The sequence below is a fragment of the Ciconia boyciana genome, chromosome 10, assembly GCF_034638445.1.
Source record: "Ciconia boyciana chromosome 10, ASM3463844v1, whole genome shotgun sequence".
Classification (NCBI taxonomy): domain Eukaryota; kingdom Metazoa; phylum Chordata; class Aves; order Ciconiiformes; family Ciconiidae; genus Ciconia; species Ciconia boyciana.
The window spans coordinates 562,193-583,786 of NC_132943.1; the positions used below are offsets into that span (position 1 = coordinate 562,193).

At 43.1% G+C, this 21,594-nt stretch overlaps 2 protein-coding genes across 15 annotated transcripts in view; one reads left to right on the forward strand and one right to left on the reverse strand.

The window, feature by feature from the left end:
- Window positions 1-13,621, reverse strand: part of PKP4 (plakophilin 4) — a 112,525-nt gene extending 98,904 nt beyond the window's left edge. For all 8 annotated transcript variants that reach the window (XM_072875137.1, XM_072875132.1, XM_072875136.1 and 5 more), the window contains exon 1: window positions 13,474-13,621. The gene's annotated coding sequence lies outside the window, so the exon portion shown is untranslated. The remainder of the gene's footprint in view (window positions 1-13,473) is intronic.
- A 232-nt stretch (window positions 13,622-13,853) lies between these two features.
- CCDC148 (coiled-coil domain containing 148) overlaps window positions 13,854-21,594 on the forward strand; it is an 80,489-nt gene continuing 72,748 nt past the window's right edge. For 6 of the 7 annotated variants that reach the window (XR_012044428.1, XM_072875028.1, XM_072875025.1 and 3 more), the window contains exon 1: window positions 13,862-13,992. The gene's annotated coding sequence lies outside the window, so the exon portion shown is untranslated. Of the gene's footprint in view, window positions 13,993-15,088; window positions 15,234-21,594 lie in introns of all 7 variants that reach the window. The other variant, XM_072875026.1, reaches the window with a different exon arrangement.

Sequence of the window (21,594 nt, forward strand, 5' to 3'; positions counted from 1 at the left end):
ATGCAGACTTCAGCTCAACATGTCCAAATACGGCAAGGTGAACACACACACACACTCACATACTACTTTGTCACTTTTTTATCCGGTTTTAATACTGATGCTGTTGCTGCTTGTCAACATCCTCTTGTTGAGCCACAGGAAGGATATGCCCAACAATTTTGTCAGATACATGGAATAAGCCAGAAGTCCCTTAACTTGTCATTTATGGTCACTTTAAAAGGTAGCATTTACTTGCAACTGAACTGATAGAGTAACATGCCCACTGTGTTCTGGAGAGTTTCTGTCCTCAGACTAGCGAAGCAGCACAGAGGGATCTCAGCAACACCGGCATTCGACACAGGCCAGCCACCACTGAACAAAGCACACGTGTCTGGTGCAGTGAAACACAGACACAGAAGAATCACACGAGGTTGATAACCCGGCCCCGGACAAGCTAGGCTTCCTCCCAGGACTACCCTGCCCACAAACTGCCGCTGCGCCGGGGACAGCGGGAGGACCTCTGCCCAGCGCTGCGCCCGCTGCTCGGCATGCCTGTGCGCCGGGGTCGGGCCTGCCTCCAAGGCCAAGACCAACGCCAGGGAGCCAGCCCTCATCTCAGAGACGCTGGCTTCTTTCAAAATTCTTTAAAACCGAGGTCATCACCATCACTACTCCTGTCCTCAATAGGAATTAGAAATATAAAGCATTTAAACAAAGGAAGACGTAGTAGAACTGGCACAGGGCAAAGCTCTGACACAAGGCTGGTTACTCGTTCCACGCTTGTCACCAACTAACACCTCACAGGGGTGGGCCGAGTGTTTAGGCCTCATTATTCCCAAGTAAGTCTTCACGGAAGTGAAACACTTTATTTACTGGAATGGCAACATGAACTTCAGGTTTCACACTGAATTCTGAATGATGATCTAACCTCACTGATGACCAATTTGCAAAAGATGGAAAGACTTGTGTCCGTACTAAGTATAGCATGCTCAAAGCTACGAACTTACAACAACAACAACAACAAGTCTTCCTTAATAAACTATTGATTCAGTGTCTTCACAACAGACTGTTTTGTAATATTTCCAATTTACTAGTTATAAACTTAATCCATTGGTGAATGGTAAGACCCACTGACCAAAGGAAAATTCAAAAGACAGGAATAGCCATGTTACCAGCTTTCAACTTCAGAGAGAAGTAATCTCTCTGGAGACTGTTCATTTCTGTAGCTGGTCTTCCTTCATTTGAAAAAGGACAGAGTTTACAGCATAACCATTAATGCTTTTTAGTGAATCTCCAACAGCAGAGAAGAGAGAGCTGCTAGTAGTGGCCACTCAAACTTTGGGGTGGAAGCTCTATTAGAAACAAATACCACTGGAAACTTGATCCTATAAGACCTAGCTTTTCTAGACATTGATTGATGCATGAATAACCATCATAATGGTGGGGCACAGGTATTCATTTCATGGATATGGGGTCAAAAGAGCAATTAAACCAACAAAAAAGATTACTCACTCAACAAACTCAAGCCTAAAAGACAGAACAGAAAAAAATAAGTCGCCAAAATAGCCTTGGACCACATTGTTATGGACTGATTTAAATTTAAAATGGAAGGATAATTTAAGTAGGCAGACGTGTAACTGAAGTCATTGCTCTGAGAAGAACGAACCTTATGAAACAGAAAACAATGTGGTGAAATCAACCAGCTGAGCGCAGTAGAGCTGTCTGATGCTAGTGCTACCAAACAAATCTGTATCTATCCAAAGCAGTGGAAGGGATGACACACAGAGGCATACAACATGCATCCAAGCCAACAAAGAATTACTTATCTGGGAAGCATACCTACTTTAAAAGAGATAAAAGTGAAAAAGTAGACCAGCCTAAGGGGAGAGGAGAAATCTAGACATCCATGAATTTTGAGAACTGTTGTTTTCCAAGTCAAATAATAATGGAATTATGTGAAAGTTACAGACAATCAAGCCAAGAAAGACTTGCTAAAGCAGCAAAGAAATTCCAAGAGTAACAAAAACATTTGTCTGTAGAGAAAACATGGTCAGGCAATACCCTACCAGGTACCTAAGACAGAATAAGCTACACACGGTCTCCATTTTCAAATGATCCTGATTACGTATTCAGCCTGTTTACGGAAAGGAAGACAAAAAAGTAGCATTAATGAGAAGCTCCATCTGGAAAGAAGTTTCTCCACTAGGAATTCCCTTGTGATTGATCATGTTTAACATTGTCAAAACCACTGGTCTTAACACGTCTTTCAAATTTGTGGGGGCTTTGGTAGGCAAGAAGAGCTCGGGGCATTAAGCAGGCATGTTATTATGGAAGACCTCGAGGAATTAATCTTGCTGCTGTTCTTTAGCCAAGCCACAGATGGTGACCAATGAAAGTTTCTGTAACAGACAATAAGGTCATCAAAAAAAAGCAACTGGTGAGAAGAATACAGACTCACAAGCTGTTCCTCTGAGATGGCCACAGTAACGGCACGTGCCATTGTAGAACACACCTAAAATATACTTCCAGCAGAGATTCTGAAGTGTTGCTTCCATTATAATGAAGTAAAAGTTAAACTAGTGCCTGACACAGGTCTTGTTTCTCACATTTGCTGCTGGTTGTGCTGGTCTGACTGAATTCAAAGGCTGTCATGACAATAAAGGGACCAAACCCTCCTTTTTGACAGGCAGAAACCTTGCAAAACAGAGACTGAGGAGATACTGTTTTCTATGAATACTTGGGGGTAAAAGTGAGGATAAGGAGACATTTGAGAAAAGACCAAATGGGTCTTAAATGACAATAAAGAAATTTATCTCTATTACTATAAATTAGGAAATTTCTCACTGTAATGAACATCTTGGAAAAAATATACTGAATATATTACTTGAGAATAGAATTATTGGTGGCTATTTTCTTCACTGTTGTAATTGCACTGTTAGGATCCTTAGAGCGGACTCCTATCCTATCGGTATACCAAATTTATTTTTTCTTATGGCAAAAGGGCACGTTGGCACAAAAATAAAATTGTATTTACCATAAGGAAAGTCAAACTACTTCAATCACACAGTTAAAACAGCAGAAAGAAGCCAGCTCCTCTGGGATGTGTTTACAGTCAGTATTGTTTTGATTCATATCCTGCTGGCTTCTTTGCAACTGGAAAATGCTACAGTCAAATCAAGGTGATTTGCTTGCTTTCCTTCTGTGGTAGGGCTATTTCAATTAGGGCTCTTGAATAAAATATACACAAATTTCTTCATACAGTAGCTGAACTTACTAATAAGCAAAGCTACTACTACATTTAGCAGCAACCCATAGCATTCTAACAGCACCAAGTACATCTCGACATCTACAGGATTTTTAGAATCACACGTTCAGGTTCCACCATGTTTAAGGGTACAAATTGGCATTTGAAAACAATCAGTTCAAGCCACTGCATCTCTGTCTGCTAATTTTATGGTAAGACTTCACATTTTGGTTTAAGTTCACCTGGGATTAAATGGGGATCTGATCCCATCTGTTCAGCTTAGAGCTAGTCATGGTGGTCAAGGCCACAGTTCCTCTAACCAATCTAAAATGAGTATCACAGGAGAAAATCTACACATGTGCCATGATAAATGATAACTTACTTGGGGGACATGCTGAATGTCTCCTAGCCAAGTAAATCTGCACACGTAAATCACCATTCTATTTGAAGATAACATACAACCCACACACAAATCCTATACCGTGGAAAGTTTGATGGCCACATAGTCTTTTATCTAGATGCAGAAATGATCTTGATGTTGGCCAGGTAAGAGGCACAGTCACTGCATCTCCTAATAAACACTTCAAAATAAAAAAGGCAAAATGGAAATAAAGTCAGACATTAGCACCATGTCATTCAATGTTACTAGGTCCACTTCCAGTATCATGGACAAGATTATTTATATTGAACACTAGCTCTACCTTCAAGGTAAAACTGGGCAGAAAGCTAATGTGCGCTTAAAACTGAAAAGGCACAGTTTGTGCCTGTACACCTATGAAGTCATAAGTTTTACAAATTTAATACATTACATCATGAGGCAACATCACACCAAACTGTTCCACATTCATATTAAAAAAATACCCTGGTAAGAAGTCTAAACTTTCAAACATACAAGGCTGTCCATCAGTAAGGTCCTTTGAAAGGCAAACTAAATCACCAATACTGCTGTAAAGATAGCTGCCCGCTCCATGCGCTATATAAGAGATTATTAAATGCATTAGAAATAAGAAAGCATTATATTTCAAAAAATAGCATATCCTCAGTTATAAACATTGTCTTCAGCTTGGATTGCCCTGTTTCAAACAGAGACTGAAAAAGTCCAAATATCAAATGCATATAGTAAATCCAGCTACTGGTAAGAACTTCAGAAAAGCATCACACTAGAGATTCATCTAGCACGATGAACCTGACTGACAATGGCCTATAGCAGATGCTTGAGAAAAAAGGACGGGAGAAGCATGCAGTTCTGTATCCCCGGGTTTCTCTCCCAGCCACCACAAGGAAACAAGTGGGCTGTACAAACAAGATAGCTTCCAAACCTGAATTACTAGATTCAGCTGAATTATGGGAATTTAACAGTAAAGCAGATAAAAAGTCCCAACTCACAATATCTTTTTAAAAGTTGCGTACAATGAAGGAGAAAAATCTGGAAAGAACACAGAATATTAGGTGTTTTCCAGGGTGGTTTTTTTTCCCCATAGTCTGTAAAGAATCTTCTTTTAAAACCTTTAAATACAAGTGCCAGATTCTTGCAACAAAAGATGCTGAAAAACAGTAGTTATTCATCTGTTGTCTGGAACCAAAACTTGATTCTGAAATACTGGCCAAGCAAGCTTAAGAGTTTTGAATTTCAACAGACTATACTCTTCCATAGGGATTTGCACCTGATCCTCAGTTTAAGAAATTATAAAACACATTGACAAGTGTAAATATAAAAAGCAGTGGTACCGATGGCAGGGTTAATAAAATAAAAGTTGTAAAAATTAAGTTAAGACGGCTGTTTAGTTATCACAACTACATCTTTGCTCTCCTTCTGTTTGAGGTTGTTATAAGTTGCCAGAGCAGAGGCTTTGTAGTTGGTTGTTAATTAGTTAATGAACGTTAGTAGAATGACATTGCAGAGGTTTCACACTTCATATTGATTCATACTGGGGGGAAAAGGACACACCACACTTGAATTTCTAGAATTAGAAAGCATTTTTTTCACCCAAGATAAAAATCTCTAGCCTGGCTATAATTCTGTGCAACATGCAAATAATTTCCATTAGCTACAGGCTACTTTTAAGTTAGGAGACTGAAGCTAAGGCAGATCCATGAGGTCCTAGCAAGGAGGGAAAGAGCAGAAATGGAGTTCATGCAGTAGTATATCCTGTCTCCCCTTCCTCCAACACGTTTAAGTTTGCCCATCTAAAGACTTGGAAGTGAGACAGACACGTCAAATACTTTGAAAGAAAAGCCCAAGCAGGCAGGTGGCTGATTGCCACACAGACAACAGCAACATGCTTTTACCAATTGCCTGCTTGTTTCAGTGAACCTGGGGGACAAAAGTTTGCTTAGGATCATACAGAACCAACTATCAGCTCCAAGAGAAGCATGAAATATTGCAGAAGTTACCCACTTAGCATTAGTAGTTCTTGATTTTGTAAGAAAAAAACTATATACAATTAAAAGAATGCATTCGACTGTTGGACTGTAAGGTGAAGTATTTCTGAACTGCTATTCTGATGACAAAATGCGACTGACAGAGGTGCTGTCGTAAGTTTTCATACAGTGACGTTCTTCTAAAGCGTGATCAATCTCAGCTTCCATTCACAAGGAAAAGATAATGTTTATGCCTCAAAATGCAGAAGGTGTGGGAATTGCAAGGTACTTTGTTTTCACAATACTCCATCGTAACATGCGAATTTGAGAACAATCAATTCAGAAAGACATTATGCAGTAAATACCAGGGAAAAAAGCCCCAACAAAGATTGAGAAGCTGAGGACTCACAGGTGTTCTTTAAAGCAACCAAACCAGCAACTTAAAAACAAACTGCTACAGACTGCTGCAGAAATGTTTCTATTGGTGGCAATACGCTATTTGTATTACTTGTATCGGTCCATCCTGGCACTAAAGTTGCATGTAAATTTACTAGTCTACCAACCTGATATTTTTCCATCAACTGTTCTAATCTGCGAAGATGTGCACAGAGGACTAAGTAACTAAAACACAGACTTTTAATCAGATGGTCTTACTGAAACTGTTAAAATTTGAACATGTGAAAATAACATCACACAGTTTGCGATGCTATACATAAAGCATTATTTTCAACTTTCTATAACAAAAATTATCTGGAATATCACCACAGTAAAATATTTTTGTTCTGTTGTAATATGATGCCTGTGATGCTTTGAGATGAAGGGAAAACAAAGGAAAACTCTAGAAAAATTGCAACAACTTGAGTTATCTTTGCTATCTAAAACAAAAAAAAAATTGCATCTTCCTTTTCTATTTCCAATTTCAGTCCTTCTGAAATAGATTAATAAATATTTGTATTATAGAATAAATCCATATACTAGTAATACAAGACAATTTAATAATACAATATAAAAAAAATACAACAAACTGTATCACTAAAACAGCATTTGCTCAAATTCAAACAAGGCAAGGCTTTCTAAGCCTGATGAACTACACGCTTCCTGAAAGGATGCAAGTTGTGATTTAAGCTATCTTCTTTTACATCTATTACAGTAAAACAGACATAAAAAATCTAGTCATTATGAATACCAAGAAATATATTAAGTTTAATAAAAAGTTATATCTTCCTACACTGTGCAAGTAAATTTTCAGACTTTATTAGTGCAGGAGCAACTGACTGAAGGAGGGGGGGTCCTCCTGCTCTTTTCTAAGCACTCAGCGTTGGCCAAAACAAAACTCAGTAGCTCATCAGACAAATCGAATTCCTGTATTCAGTCTGCCTTGCTAATTCAACATATTTTAAGCTACTGAATATTGTTGGGGTGGATGTTTTTTGTTTTTCGGTTTGGGTTTTTGTTGGTGGTGGGTTTGGTTTTTTACGTCAGTGTCAGTAAATGACTTGGTAAATTCAGACAAGTGAATCCCACCAGAGCTTTTGCACTTAATGCTGCGAGATGTACCTCTGTGTTCCACAACAATATTAAAAAGCTCTCTCAGTATTGGAAGACTGATTACATCAGCTTGAACAAAAAAGCATCCGACAAGAGGCAGTGTTCTCTACCAGAACTTGAGAACCCGCTTAAAAAAGTTCAAGTCTTTGAACCACAGTAAGTTTTTGTGTCAGTCTTTCTATTCTATTTCTATCATAGCCTAAGGCTTTCCACACCACTTGTGTGCCATAATGAGGTTTTGTTAAGAAGGTGAAGAGAGGAAAAGTTTTTTGCACCCACACAAACAAACAAAAATCCAGAGTTTTTCTAATGCTTCTTCCCTGTTTCCTTACAACTGAACCTCATTTGAGAAAAAGCAATGTCTGGCACCACACAGTCCAGCTCCTCCCTTTCCTCACTTGCTCCCCCGGTCTCTGCTTCTTCTTACCCTGCCTGGCACTAGAAAAATTGCTCCTACCTTCTAGCCTTCAGCCCCTTCATCTCCTTCCAGGACATTCTCCCTCTGGCTCCTACTGCCTCTGGAGATGGCTCCAGCTAAGCTAAGGACATTTACTGGACCGAACTGACGCTGTGCAGAGCCACTCTTGCTGCATTTTGTCCTGCTGCCAGCTAGCACAAGGACTCTGGAGACAAGTGAATCCCACCAGAGCTTTCGCACTTAATGCTGCGAGATGTACCTCACTCATAAGGGAACGGGGACCCGGTGCTCTAAACTCCTGCTTAAGAATTCAATGAACAATAAAGGCTAGCTAATTATACAACCTACACAACATCCTGAACCATCTGCTCTGCAGATCCAGTAGCTAAAGGCTAATTTTACTCACTGCCCACAATTACCACCCCATGGTTGCATAAACAGTAAATACATTAAAAATCCCCTCATTGAGCTGTGATGCAGAAAGCAAGTTTCGGCTCATACACCTTCAAAGGATTTACAATAGATTCCTTTTTTCTCTTTAATAATGAATTAATCACAATACCAATCATAATATTAGATTAGCTATAACGTTGATTTAAGGTTCACAAAAACCCACGTTTCAGTTAGAACACTTAGATCACAAGTCTTTTATAAGCAAAAGGCCCCACTATGTGGGGGTGGGGAAGAAGTCTTAATTTTAATTATTCCTTGAAGAATGAATCAATCACTCTGAAAAAGTAATAGCTCACAGTTTTATTTTCTCCACTAAAATAAAGGCATAGTTAAAATGATTTTTAAAGGCCATTAAACAGGAAGTTGACTGGTCTTCAATTTCTAGTGCTAGGCGAGAACTTGTAAAATACCATGCAAATTAAAAAAGGGGACGGGAGATCTTCAAGAGATGGCCATGGAGACATTTTGGAGAAAAATAGTGATTTCTTTTTCTTTTGTAACCACTGTATCTTAAAATTGCAATAACAGGAGGAAACACTTGTATATTAAAAGTATGCCTAACTTTTTTTTAAAATTTCTGTTAAAAAGGCATCTTGCTTAAAAATACTGAAACAGGAAGAACGGATTTTCCCTAACTTTTCCCAAAGTGATGTCTTCATTTGCCTGTAAGAGGGATGCAAAGAAAAGGACTAGAGAGTTAAAGATAGCCACAGAAATTCTCCACACATCACTTTAACCGAAGCTTCTGCCTTTGCCCTTCGCTCCCGACTCAAGGGGAGGGAAGGCAAGGCAGGCAACAAACTGGCCGAACCAGCTGCCAGAGTTGGCCTCTTCCAGCTGCAACGCTCTTCAGGAAGCGGAGGGCTGACTCACGAAGCCCGTCCCGAGAGGAGGACAAGCCTGTGCTAGAGTCACCTCCCTGACCCGTGACACATGCCCGCTCCGCCGCAGAGCGTGGCCGGACTGGAAAGGCATGTCCTCCTGCCTTTTAGTGGCTCGGAGAGCAACTACACCCCTGCAAGATACCATCCAAAGAGCTTTCTCCTTAAGCCTTTCCTTTTAATGACAGTGTTGGAGACTTCATTATTAAAAAGTAATAACCTCCTGTGAAACTGAAGGAGTTCTCCCTCCCTCCTTCCTGAAATGCCCGTGCCTCTCCTCTGCCTTGGAAGAAAAGTGAGCGAGGTGCTAAGGACAGAGGGACAGAGGCAACGAGTGGGAAAGGAGCAAAGCTCTGAATGCTGGTGCCAGCTGCAGAGATTTTAACTGACAAGAAGCTGCGATTTTCTTCCGTGCAAGCCAAAGCTTTGGGAAGGTCACCAGAGGCAGTTTCTGGCTGTCCTCATCCACCTCCTCCCTCCCTCTGCAAACCTCCCCCGAGCAGAATAAATGAGTATTCCATTTGGATAAAAAGAACATGAAAAGTTAGCCAATGAACCAGGACATGTCACAGACCTTAGGAAAAAGCAGCTGAGAATCAGAAAAGCTACCAAGCACGCCCAGAGAACCGCTTAGTGCTGGCAGTCCCTCCAGCTCCGTTTGCAAGTTCGTTAGGTGCGGTTCTGCTGCAGGAACCAAGCGCAGCTTACAGCGAGCAGGGCTGTTTCCGTGGGTTGGGTTCTGCGCTCAGCTGCCATTACGTATTTACTCTCCATCCTCACTAGTATTTGAACTGCCTTATTGTCAGCAATATTTGCAATCAAGATAGCAACAGTGGCAAGCAATATTTACAAGCCATTCCCAAAACTCCAGTTTCAGGTCTGGCTTTCTATTCGCTTGCACATAAAGCTATGCTAGATCAATTTTTTTTTTCCCCCATCCCTAATTAGTAAAGTTTGAACCAGTTCAGTTTACTTTTGGAGTGACAGTACATGCCATATTCATAATGATCTGCTGTCTTATTTTCAGTAGAGAGAAAAACCCCACACAAACCTAACCAAAAACTGAAGATTCCAGAATTTTGAACCACACCAACACGAGTTACTCAGGAGATGTACACACACTTTTTGTACAAGATGACAAAACACGTTCTTTCTGCAGCCACCCTTACAAGTTGCTTCCCACCAAACCCTGGTGAATTAAGTTACCGTTCTAAACTCCTTAGTTCAGCAGCCTCTCGCCCCGTGTTTCTGCACACATGCAGCACGCAGACACCAGGCTGAACCCTCAAGGAAAGGAAGGCACAGGCAGGGCTGCCGAGCAGAGCAGGGTCCCAGGTCATGATCAGGGTTTCCCTGCCACGACAGCCAACTAAAACCTTGCATATTATTTACAAAAGCCCCTCTGCTTATGGGGACTGCTCTGTTTAACGAAGTTGTAAATAGCTTAAAAGGAGTGCAGCTTCTCGTACAGAGGAATCCAATTTTAACATAGCCTCACTGATTTGATTGAAATTAATATGAAAGTAAACAAGAGCAATGCAAAATATGTCTGATAACAGGCTCATAGGCATCTTTTTCCAGACACAAGTATCTGGAAGCAAGTATCACAAGTTCTGCTTGCTTTTTAGGGGTCTTTTCTATATCATATTACAATAACTATGCTCTGGTACTAAAGCAAATTATTCTTGATTACACTTACAACAACTTCGTTAAGCTCACCGAGAGCTCTGAACCACTCAGTGCTTTCTTGCACTAAATAAATAATAAGATAAATGCTTGCAGAACTTGCCCATTTTCAGCATCACAATTAAGAAAAAAAAAAACCCAGCAAAAGTAAGACAGTACTCACAGAGTCCCCTCTTTCGGAATTGCGTTAGCCTTTCATGTTATAAATGTATTTAAATAATCTACATAAAGTGAAGCAGGAGTACATAAAGTTCTAATTTATGCTTCCTGTTTTGTTAATATGCAGAGTGTTTCTTCCACTGAGGCTTCTCTCACAATGCATGCATATTTCCTATACTAAACACCTGACACAGCTTACTAATTAAGATTTCTATTATTTTTACATAGCACATGCTACATTCAAGATTAAAAAAAAAAACCAAAATGCATTATAGATACTATTTTGCTAGTACATGAAGCTGCTATAAAAAAAGTAATGTATCATATCACTTTCCTTATTTACATTGTGTGACTGAATTAATCTGTTCATTAGGAAAGGATCCTGTACTACTATTAAAAAAGGAAACACCAGAAGGTGTGTTATATTGTTGACATTTTAAGAAAAATTAGAACAAAATCTCCGCTCTTATAGAAAGTACTCTCTCACAAAACTTGCTCCAACTGTGTTTTACAGCAGAACTACTATTATTATTACTGCTATTTATCCTTAACATCTAACAAGATGAAAGGAAAAAAGACATCATTTTTACTGGAAAAGGCCCATCTGCTGTTCTACCTTAACTAAAAATATTAATAGCAACTTATTTCAGTAGCAAGATAGCACTTTACAAGCAATTTAAACAAAAGGAGAAAGTTATTGCAATCTGTCTTTTCACAGACAGGTTACATTGATTTGCATGTAATATTGTAATATTTAACCCAGACACTGCAGCACGGCAGTGCCAACAATAAGCTTTTGCCCCCAAAACACACTCTTCCCATTTTAAATGTGACGGACGAGACCAAATCAGCGTATCTCCATAAACTAAACAAGTACGTTTAGCAGGTTCCCATATTTTTATCTCAATGAACATATTATTTGGCGTTTACCTCAAAAATACAGTTATTAGTTAAAGGGGAAAATGTTATCATCCTTGTCTTCTAATCTCTAAACTCCAAGTTATAAAAAAGTTAGAATGCTGAAAAAACTGAAAAGCTAGTTAATGACTACTGCAAGTCCAACCACACCTTTTCCTTCAAACAGTCAAATCTTGAAGCAATGACTAATGTAAAATTAACACGGAGCAGAAGGTTATTAAAAAAAAAAAGTACAAAGGTCTACGGGCCAAACGCAAGCAGTTTAGAAACACACAGTTCTTTAGTGAGATACTGATGCATCCTGAAGCATTAGCTAGGAGGGCAAAAGGACCAGAGACAGCTCAACTCCCAGACTATGTTTTTCTGTGGCATTTGGTATTTCTACCTTCCACACAAATTACAATCACATAAATATAATTTTTTGCTGAACAGCCTGGGTTCAGTGTCAGTATTAATTTTATTTTTCCGAGACTTCATTTCCCAGCTGTCCTAGCCTTAGACATGGTAGTTGCATTCAGTAATCTGTATGTACAGGTACGCTTACACTTTTTGTTAGACCGCTGCAGAGCGCCTTCCGTACAGGCGAGCCTGCTTCATCTCCACAGGCAAAATCCACCAGAGAGTAAACGTCCACGTGTGCCACAACACTCGCCTAGACGTGTTCACACGGTGCATGTGCTACTTCTCTCCGGCTTGTTTTCACTTTTTTGATCAGAGAGGGGGGAAAAAACCTGCAAGAAGTTACTAGCTTCAATAGTTGTGCTCCCCCTGCGTGGGCAGAGGATCCTCTGCCAGCTCTCCAGTACTCGACTAAAGGTACGCAACTCGAAGTTTAGCGGTCACACAAAGGTTAGAGAAGATTCACGCGTTTCGATCACGTTCGGGGAACACAGCGCCGGGAGCCTGCCTCGGAACCGGGGGGCACGAGGCAGCCCGCCGTGGAAACGCCGCGTCCGTGGGGCAGCGCGCTGCCCGACGCGCCCCAGCAAGGAGCGGGAAGCGCGTCCCGCCGCTCCGCCGCGAGCAGCGCAGGCTGCCGCCCGGCGCGGGGTCGCACCAGCGCGGTGCCCAGCTCGGCGGCCGCCGCGGTCTCCGCGGCGCGGCGACCCTGCCCGGGCGGGAGTGCAGGCCCGCCCCGCCGGCACCCGCGATTCCCGAAAGTTTCCGCCCGGCCCCGCGCTCGCGGCGCGGCCCCGCGCCCCCCGGCTGCGTGGCGCTGCGGCCGCGGCACGGCGCGGTGCGCGCTCCGGCGGGGCGGCCCTGCCTGCTGCGGCTCGGCGCGGCCCCCAGCTCCCGCCCGCAGCGCCGCGCACCGCCCCGCGCAGGCGGCGCCCTCCGGCGCACGGCGCGGCCGCGGGCTGCGCATCCGCCGCGGGCTCGCCCCGCGGCTGCGGAGAGCCGGCGGGGAGGCGGCCGCGCCCGGCGGAAGGCGGCGGGCCCAGGCTCCGCGGCCCCGACCCGCGGCTGCCGGCTCCCCGGCCCGGCCCGGCCCGCGCGCACCTGCCCCTGCCCCCACCCGCTCCCGAGCTCCCGCGCTCCGCCGCCCGGCGCGGAGCCCGGGGCAGGGGCCGGGCGGCAGCACCCCCGCCCGCAGGGCCCGCGCGGCGCGGCCAGGCACCGGGCGGCAGCGCGGGCGCGGAGGGCACGCCGTGCTCCGCCCGCGCGGAAGGAGAGCGACGCAGGCGGGCAGCGGCGCCACGGACCGGGCGCGGGTCCGCCCGAGGCGGCGGCTCCTCGGCCCCGCTGCCCCCGCCGACCTCACCTCCCGCCTCGCTCGCGCGGCGCCCCGGCCGGCCCGCGGCCTCCCCCAGCCCTCACCCACTCACCGCGCGGAGGAAGGCGGCGGCGGCGGGGCGGCGCGGCCGGCCCCGCTCAGCGCGCCGGCGGGCCGCGGTGGGCCCTAGCCCGGGGTCTCCATGGTGGCGGCGGTGGCGCCGGCGCGGCCGAGCCCCGCCGCCCGCTCCGCCTGGCCCCGCTCCGCCCCGCTCGCGACGTCAGCGCAGCGCCCTGCCCTGCGCCCGCGCCCATTGGCCAGGCGGGGCCCAGGGCGGCACCCCATTGGCTACTGGCTCGTGTTAAACCCGCCAATGGCGGCACGACTTGAGGTTGCTATGGTTACCGATGCTGTGAGGCGGCGGAGTGGAAGGTGCTGTCGTCCCCTCAGCGCGGTGCGCGGCGGGCGGGGGTCGGGGCCGGGCTGGGCCGGCGCCGCCGGCAGCGCCGTGCGGAGGGACGCGGCGACCCCGCACCGTGTCCGGGGTGGCCGCAGGAGGGAGTGCCCTCTGGGCGGGACCGCCTGCCCGGGCGAGGCCGCTGGTGCGAGAGGCTCCGCCGTTGTCCTCGCGGTGAGTGTCCGTGCGCGGCGCGGGAGCGGGCGGGGCGCAGGTGGCCGGGGCAACCGGTTGCAAAATGGCTGCTGCGGCGGTGCGCGCGCGCGCTGTGAAGGCTGCTGCCGGTGGCCGAGGGCGCTCGACCCCTCGCCGCCGGCCGGGCTCTCCCGGCGAGGCTGGCCGCCGCGGGTGGCTGTCTCGGCGGGCTGCCGTTGGGGGGTGCCTCCTGCCCCGTTGAAGGCGGCCTTGGAAGTTGTCGGGGACGGTGTTGCCGCCGCAGGAGCGGTAACGGGAGTTGACTTCAGTTCGGGCTCTCCGGTGGTTCCTGGCGGGCTGTAAAGGACCAGAAACGGGAGACCCGCCGCATTGGCAATGCAGGTTTCCCGGCAGGACGTACAGCCCTTAACTCTGCTCAGCCGCTGACATATGAAGTTGAGGCACTTGTGAAAGACAGGAAAAATACTTTCTGTAGGGTTTTAAAATCTCACTATTTTAAAACTTCTAGTACTAGCCGAACTCTATGTATGGCATAGAGAATTATAGATGGAGGAAAGAAAAAACAATATATCTGAAGATACTGTAAAACACTTTAAAAACAGGTTTTGGATGAGAGGGCGTGTGCATTAAATGCTTGGTCTTCTTTTTGAGTTACGTGACCATCCCAAACACAAAACCTCCCTATATTTCTCAGGGTTTTCTGAGTGATACCATTTCCCCTTCTCCCAGTCTACTGCTGTTACAGTTGCGATAGGACACTCACCGCTTCATTGACTAATGTGATGATGACACTGTAAATGGCTAAAAGAAGCCAAGACTAAATTGCCACTTGAATCTTCCCAGAAGTGCATGTATTCTCATTTTACTCTATTATGCTTTTGCCTTTTATATCTTCCTGATACTGGTCTAGTGCACCTGGAAGGCTCCAGATATTCTCCTGTAGACAAACTTGTATATGGGGTGTAATTCAGTGAAGCAGCTCTTGCTGTCTTAACACGTTGCCTTATTCAACCCTTTTGCCTGTTGCATTGACGCAGACTGTGTAGGAATCCTGCTGAAAAATAACTATGAAAATGGTACCTGCATTTTTACTGGTGTCTTTTTTTCCATCTAGATTAGTTCTCCACTTTAGTGTGCAATGGGGTGCACCATATTTTTATCTTGGCATAAGGACACATGACAACTCTGATTTGGTTTAATCAATGCTGACACTACAAGCAGAACTATGTCCCAACTGTCTATTCAGAAAGGAACTGCAGGTAAAAAGTAGGGGGTAGCTGAACATGAAGAGTCACCTATAAACTCAGAATTCATATAGCCCCTTCTCTTATTTCTTCACTTGGGATGTAATCTGCTACGCTGGAAACTATGTAGGCTATTGGTATAATTTTTAATCTCTGTAATATTTGTTGCCATTTTTATGGGTCAATACAGTGGGAACTGTTACAATATGATCATGTGCCAAATGGAAAACACTTGGCAGATGTAAATAGGGGTCTTGATTCCTCACAGCCCTGAAAATGTCATGATTCATACTATGTTAAGTGGATATAAAATGTTACCAAACCAGAATGGTGGCCTCCTTCTAGGAAATAGGAAACCTGAGTCCAGAGGTATAATAGCAGAAACGTACTAAAACAAATAGTGACAAGGGTGAAATAAGATAAGTGGGGGAAGGGTCAAAGGAGAGTGGAAAGCAAGAGAAAAGGAAAATAAAATGTGAAATCAGAATAAGCAGATCTAGAATAAAGGGAAGAGAAAGCACAGAACCTGTGAAAGCAATGACTTTCATTAGTTGCAAGGTTGCTTCCACCAAAGGTGTACTGGGTTAGTTAGATCAACTTCAAATCAGCCTCAACTGGTTTTAACCTGTAATTTGGATATTGTTACATTGGCTTAGTTTCCACTGATAACAGCTTTTAGAAAATGAAGAAGCTTACTTGCCTCCTCTGGTAAATTAAACCATTTCTGAATGTTATTGTTGTGACTGTGGAAGGCATAGTCTACTGGCAGGACATGAAAGATGGCATAATGCCATCTCCAGGCCTTCCAGATTCTGGGTGGTTCCAGGTGGATGGCTGTAACTCTCAACATTATTAGGAACAGGCTGTTCCAAGTGCCCTGTATCCCTGCAGAGCCATGCATTGCGAGGTCTCTCTATTTTAGAGTTTGCCACTGGGGCAGGATGGGAAAGGGTAAGAAATAATGGCGAGAAGGAGAAAGTGGTCTTGAGCCAGTTTGTTTTGGCACAAAAGAAGTATAAAGAATTAAAAATAATATTTTGAGGTCAGATTTGCAAATATATTGAATGACTATTGGTGAAAAACAGCTATTTCATTCTATCTGGTATTAGTCATACATTCATAGCTCTTATTCGTTTTGGCACCCAGAGCAGCCAATACATTCTCTAATTTGACTGCTGTGTATCACAGGCCATCAATTCCTACCCATTTGTCACTGTACTGAGCCCAACAGGGACAAACTATGTTGTGGAAAGGCACCCCATTTTAACTTTCGAATACAAAGAACTGCATGGTGTAGTGATTCTTTTGATTTCTTATTCTATTAGCTGATAGTAGCCTTTGTTTAAACTCTTACATCAATTTTAGGATCAGCAACAAACAAGTACTGTTTCTTTTTATTCACCTTCTTCAGGATGTGACTTGAAAGTAAGATGATTTTTCTTTTTCATTCTCGGTGTCATTTGGAAAGAACTGATTCCATTATGTTTGCAAATCTTATAAAAATCTAATGGCATGTTTTCCTTCTGAACCCTCCTGGTTTCTTATGAGCCTTAAATCTGATCTCTTAAAATGACTGTGCTTGTTTTCCAGCTTTTTAGATGAGCAGTTTTAGTTAACGGGTATTTGCTGGTTGTTTTGCTGCTGTTGTGCTCCTTCAGTATTTCAAGTCATTAATATGTTTTTCTGCTTCGTTTAATCTATTCTGAAATTAATGCAAACTGGAGTCTTTTTTTTTTTATATGCCACAGATGTTCACAGTCCTTGCAGAACACTGGCATGCCTATTTTTAATTTTAGTGATTATTTCTCTATTTGCAAGATTACCTAGGTTTTCTCTGATCTAGGCACGCAGGCACTGTGGCTGGAAAATGGGAATTGTCAGCACAGAATGCTTGGTCCTTGGAAATACGCAACTGTGAAGATAAATATCAGTCACGAAAACAGTGTTGCCTTTGTTTCTCTTTTTTTTTTTTTTTTTTTTCCTGGAAACTATTTAGTGCTACCTGTTCTATCTGTAATCTCTTACAGGTACTGAATTTACAAAGGTTTGGAAAAAAAATAACTGGAGAAGAGAATGATGCTCGTGGCAGGCTAACTGAACAAATGAGCAGCTGTTTAGCGTTCACAGGGGAAATTATTTAGATGTGTGGGATTTTTTCCCTCATTAAAACCTACAATTTGATTTCAAAAGTTACTGCAAGCCATTGTGTTGATGTCATAGCAATTCAGTCAATCATGGTACAATTGACTTTGGGTAATTTGGAAACCGTAATTTAATTTCATTGAAAAAGCAGTAAGTGTTCTCCTGCTTTTTTATTGTTGAACTGGGGAGGTGTGGCATCTAATAGAAGGTGTATTTCTGAAGTAGTAGTGGACTGACACTTTGCTGTTTCAGCAAGGGTTTTTACAGAAATTTTGGGTTTCAGATGGTGGCATTCAAAATTACTGCTCTATCATGGGTATAGATTTCTCTCTCCCTGTGGGGAAACAAAATATTGAGGAAAACTATTTGGATACTGCCAAGTTGTTTGCATTTTCATCTTTTTTTTTTTTTCCTTCCATGGCTTTGAAGCATCAGGTGTGAATATTTGATTCTAGATCCTGCAAAGTGCTCAGCATGATCACCAAGCTTCTGATTACACAGCCACTTTAATCTGGCTCAAGCCCAGCTGCAATGGAAAGGGACAATGCTACCCTGTCACGATATGTCTCCAGCTTTTCTTGTGCCAGCAAACATGATCGTACAACTGTGCAATGAGTTAGATTAGAAAATTGATCCAGTTTCCCCAGAAACCTCCCCACAACATACGCTCTTATTTTTTTAGTTGGATCAATTTCCTGATCTAGCTCACTGTTCCTGCCTCTAATGCCTGCACTAAGATATTTGCAAGTAGCTACATACAGAGGGAATGGGGGACCTCCTCTTTTGGCAGCAATGTGAAATGTTTTGCCCTGGGTACCTGTTTCAGCAAAATGGAGGTCTGAGGAACAACAGCTTGCTGGACCACAATATAAGCTCAGTTGCTGAGCTGATTCAGGTTTAAAAAAAGTAACCCTTTCTTGGCAAAACAGAAGAATCCTGTACCAATATATTGATTCAGCTTATAGTGTGGCACCATGATTGGTTTAGTTGGTATTTTGTTTGGGGGTAGCGTCCTGCAGTGGGAGGGTAGGAAGAAGTGCCCAGTGAAGGGAAGTCCGTAAGTCAACTTTGCTGCTGAAGCCTGCTAATTGTGAAACCAGGCTTCATCACACATGTGCACCTGTAAGTCAGGGTTGATCTTGGATATTGTTGCATCTGACAAAACTGTGCAGCTCGGCAGCAGCCAAATGGATAATTTGGCAAGAGATGTGAGGAAAAGCCGAGTAGGATGTCCAATAAAGAAAAGGTGATTAGCAGTCATTCTGTTCTGTGGGTTTTCAGGTCCTAAGCTGTTAAGTAATTTTTGTAGAAACTAACAACCTTTAAAGAAAAACAAAGCACAAAACAATGACCCCCACCCCCTCCCACCCCAAACAAAAAAAACCCCAGCTCTGGACACTGCAGGTACTTATATCTGCTCAAGGACAGGTGAAGGCCTGCTAAAATCCTTTGCAGTTCGTACTGGCTGCTACCATGCTCAAGCTGAACAAAATATTACCCATCTTCTTACTAGGCCCTATTTGAGGCCTGGGAAAAAATGTTGAGAAATTTACCAAATTGTAATCTTTCTTATCAGACTAGGGATACAGAATTTCAAACTGAAATCTAGAGATCTTTATGAATAAGGAGACAACAAAGAAAATGTATATGCAAAAAGAAGATTGATTCTTATTTATGGACTGTACATTTCCAAGGGTTGTAAATGAGAGGCTTCAGACAATATGCTTTGTTTTTTGTAGTAGGATATCAGACAACATTATGCATTAACTTAAAGTGAAGGTGTGCCAAATGCTTCCCTGCACATAACTCTGCAAATTTGGCCTAGCAGAACTGGCAAAAGCTGTACAAAATGTTACTGATGCTCCTGACAAAATAACCTGCAGTGGCTTCTAAATCATATGAATTATCTATCCCTCTTGCTTGCTATCTCATAGGCTGCAGACAAATGTTATTCTCTGACTCCAGCTATGCTACTGGCAGACAAAAACCAGGCTCGCTTAAGGTACAGTGATAGTCTTTGGTGTCAGCACTAACTCACAAGGTCCTGCTTCCTCATGTTCCTCTTTCCTGCCTAATGGCTATTAGCCTTGTTTGTGTGTCTTTGCCTTAAGCTTGGTTTCTGAAGAAATCTGTTAAACTCTGAGAGCACTGATGCAGTATTGCTTTTAAGTATAACCATAAATGTGCAAATCACTGCAACTGAGAAAGCCATAGCTTCTCATAGGGTATAACAGGAAAAAGTATCTTGGCTTAAGGAGAAATTGGACTTACTCAAACAGAGTAATATGTTCTTGAAGCACTGATAAAGCAAGCTGTACCCCCATACAGTATAAACTAGGCCAGCTAACTTCTGCCTGAAGTTCGTTAAGAAATGCTTACACAAACCGGTCTGTCAGCAGAGCTGTGGGGAAGAGGCCTCTAGCAGTGGGTCAGTGAACCTTTCCATACAGGTTTGTTTTTTTTTAAAGAAAAAAACATCAGTAACAAAGCTAGCATGAAAATGGGGTGGGTGGAAATGCTTTAATTTAAAATACTACACAGAAGGCAAGAACAAAGACAGGAGCATGTGCAAAAGGTGAGGACAACTTAAAATCACCTGTTTCATTCTATGAAACAAAGAATTGGACTTGTGTTTCCCTTCCTGCTTTGAGAAAATTTGGACTTTAGCTAGTTAAAGAAAAGAAAACTATCATGACTCTGAAAACTGTATATTTCTAATTGTTCATTTTGCAGCACTGGAAACAAAATCACATCAGTTGGTTAATCTGAAGAGCAATGGGGCCGTGATTTAACAGCAGCAATCCAGATACTTTGTACAGAATTTTTAAGCCCAGTCTTCAGTAGGTAATTTATTGGTTTTAGAGTGACTTGATGACTTCTGCATACTCTGAGCTTCTTCAGCTCTTCCACTGAACTTCTGCTACTACTTAGTATTGATTATTTTAGTAGCTGATGGTTTAGTAGATGTGATGCCTCTTATAGGACACACTGTTCTCCTACAGCTCCTTTAAGGTCTATCTCCTTAACTATCCCTGCCTGTAAAATTACATTGGCCCTGCATTATTATACATGGAATCCATCTTTGAAATTTCTGTGGTACAGTGCATATCCTACCTCTTGAAAGAAGTCATTGCAATTGAATCCTTGCCTACTGCATAGGCATAACTTGTTACCAGAAAAAAGGAGGCCTGTGCTTATTTTGTGTAAGACCAGATTGCCTATGGCGTTACAACTTCATTGACGCCTGTTGCAGCTAGGATCCTCTGTATGAGGAGACCAGTGCCTGTTTGGTTCAGCAAGATTACAAGCAATCAAGCACTGTCCATTGAAGGGTAAAGAGATGTTTATATCTCCTCTGGAAAGATGCCTCTTTGCAGAAACATATGGTCAGTCCTTGCCCCATCAGGGTGGTCATCTGGTGGCAGGAGGCCATCATTAATTGAGAGCACTTCAGTATCACGTTCCCAAGTGAGCCACCTGAGAACCAGCCCTTCTGCTTGCATTGGTTTACCTTGCTGGCTGGTCTGTCCCCAGGCTGTGAGCTCTGTAACCTCCTTAGTTTCTCTTGTCATTCAGTTCCTTTTAGTCTCCTGAATATCTGTTCTGAAGTATTTTCTACTCTCACCCCAGTCCTTTCCTCCTTGCTGTTCTTGCACCTCTAGCAACACATTTTCTTTCCTGATGAAACCCTCCTTTTCTTCTAGGAAAACTGTAATGAAAAGATGCTTCTTTTGTAAAACCTTACAGCTTTTAGGTTATCATCAGAAAGTTACATGTTAGCTGATGGTATTAGTCCTGTGAAACCTTCCTTTCTGGTTATTTACACAGTTTTTGGTGATTTTTTTTTTTTTTTTAATGTATGCTAGTTCTCTTAGAAATACAATCACTTACTTCCTCTTGTATATTTGTATAGTATCAAGAACATTTAATACTGACCCAGACTCTACAAAATAATTTGGTGTGTTTAAGCTTACACATGCAGCTATGTGCTGTGTTGGATCCAGACTAGAATGGCCATTAATCTTGCAGAACAGCATCCTCAGGAGAAAGTCTAAGTGCACGGGAGGAAGAATGGCACCAAAACTTTTATATGGAAATAAACAGGCAGATATTTTTTTCCTTCCACAATTTGGAATGATCTGCATGGATAATATGACTTTGTTCTGAAATATATTTTAAATGGTGAAAATACTGCAGTTTTTAATTTCCATATAGGTTCAATTTGAAGTGCTGT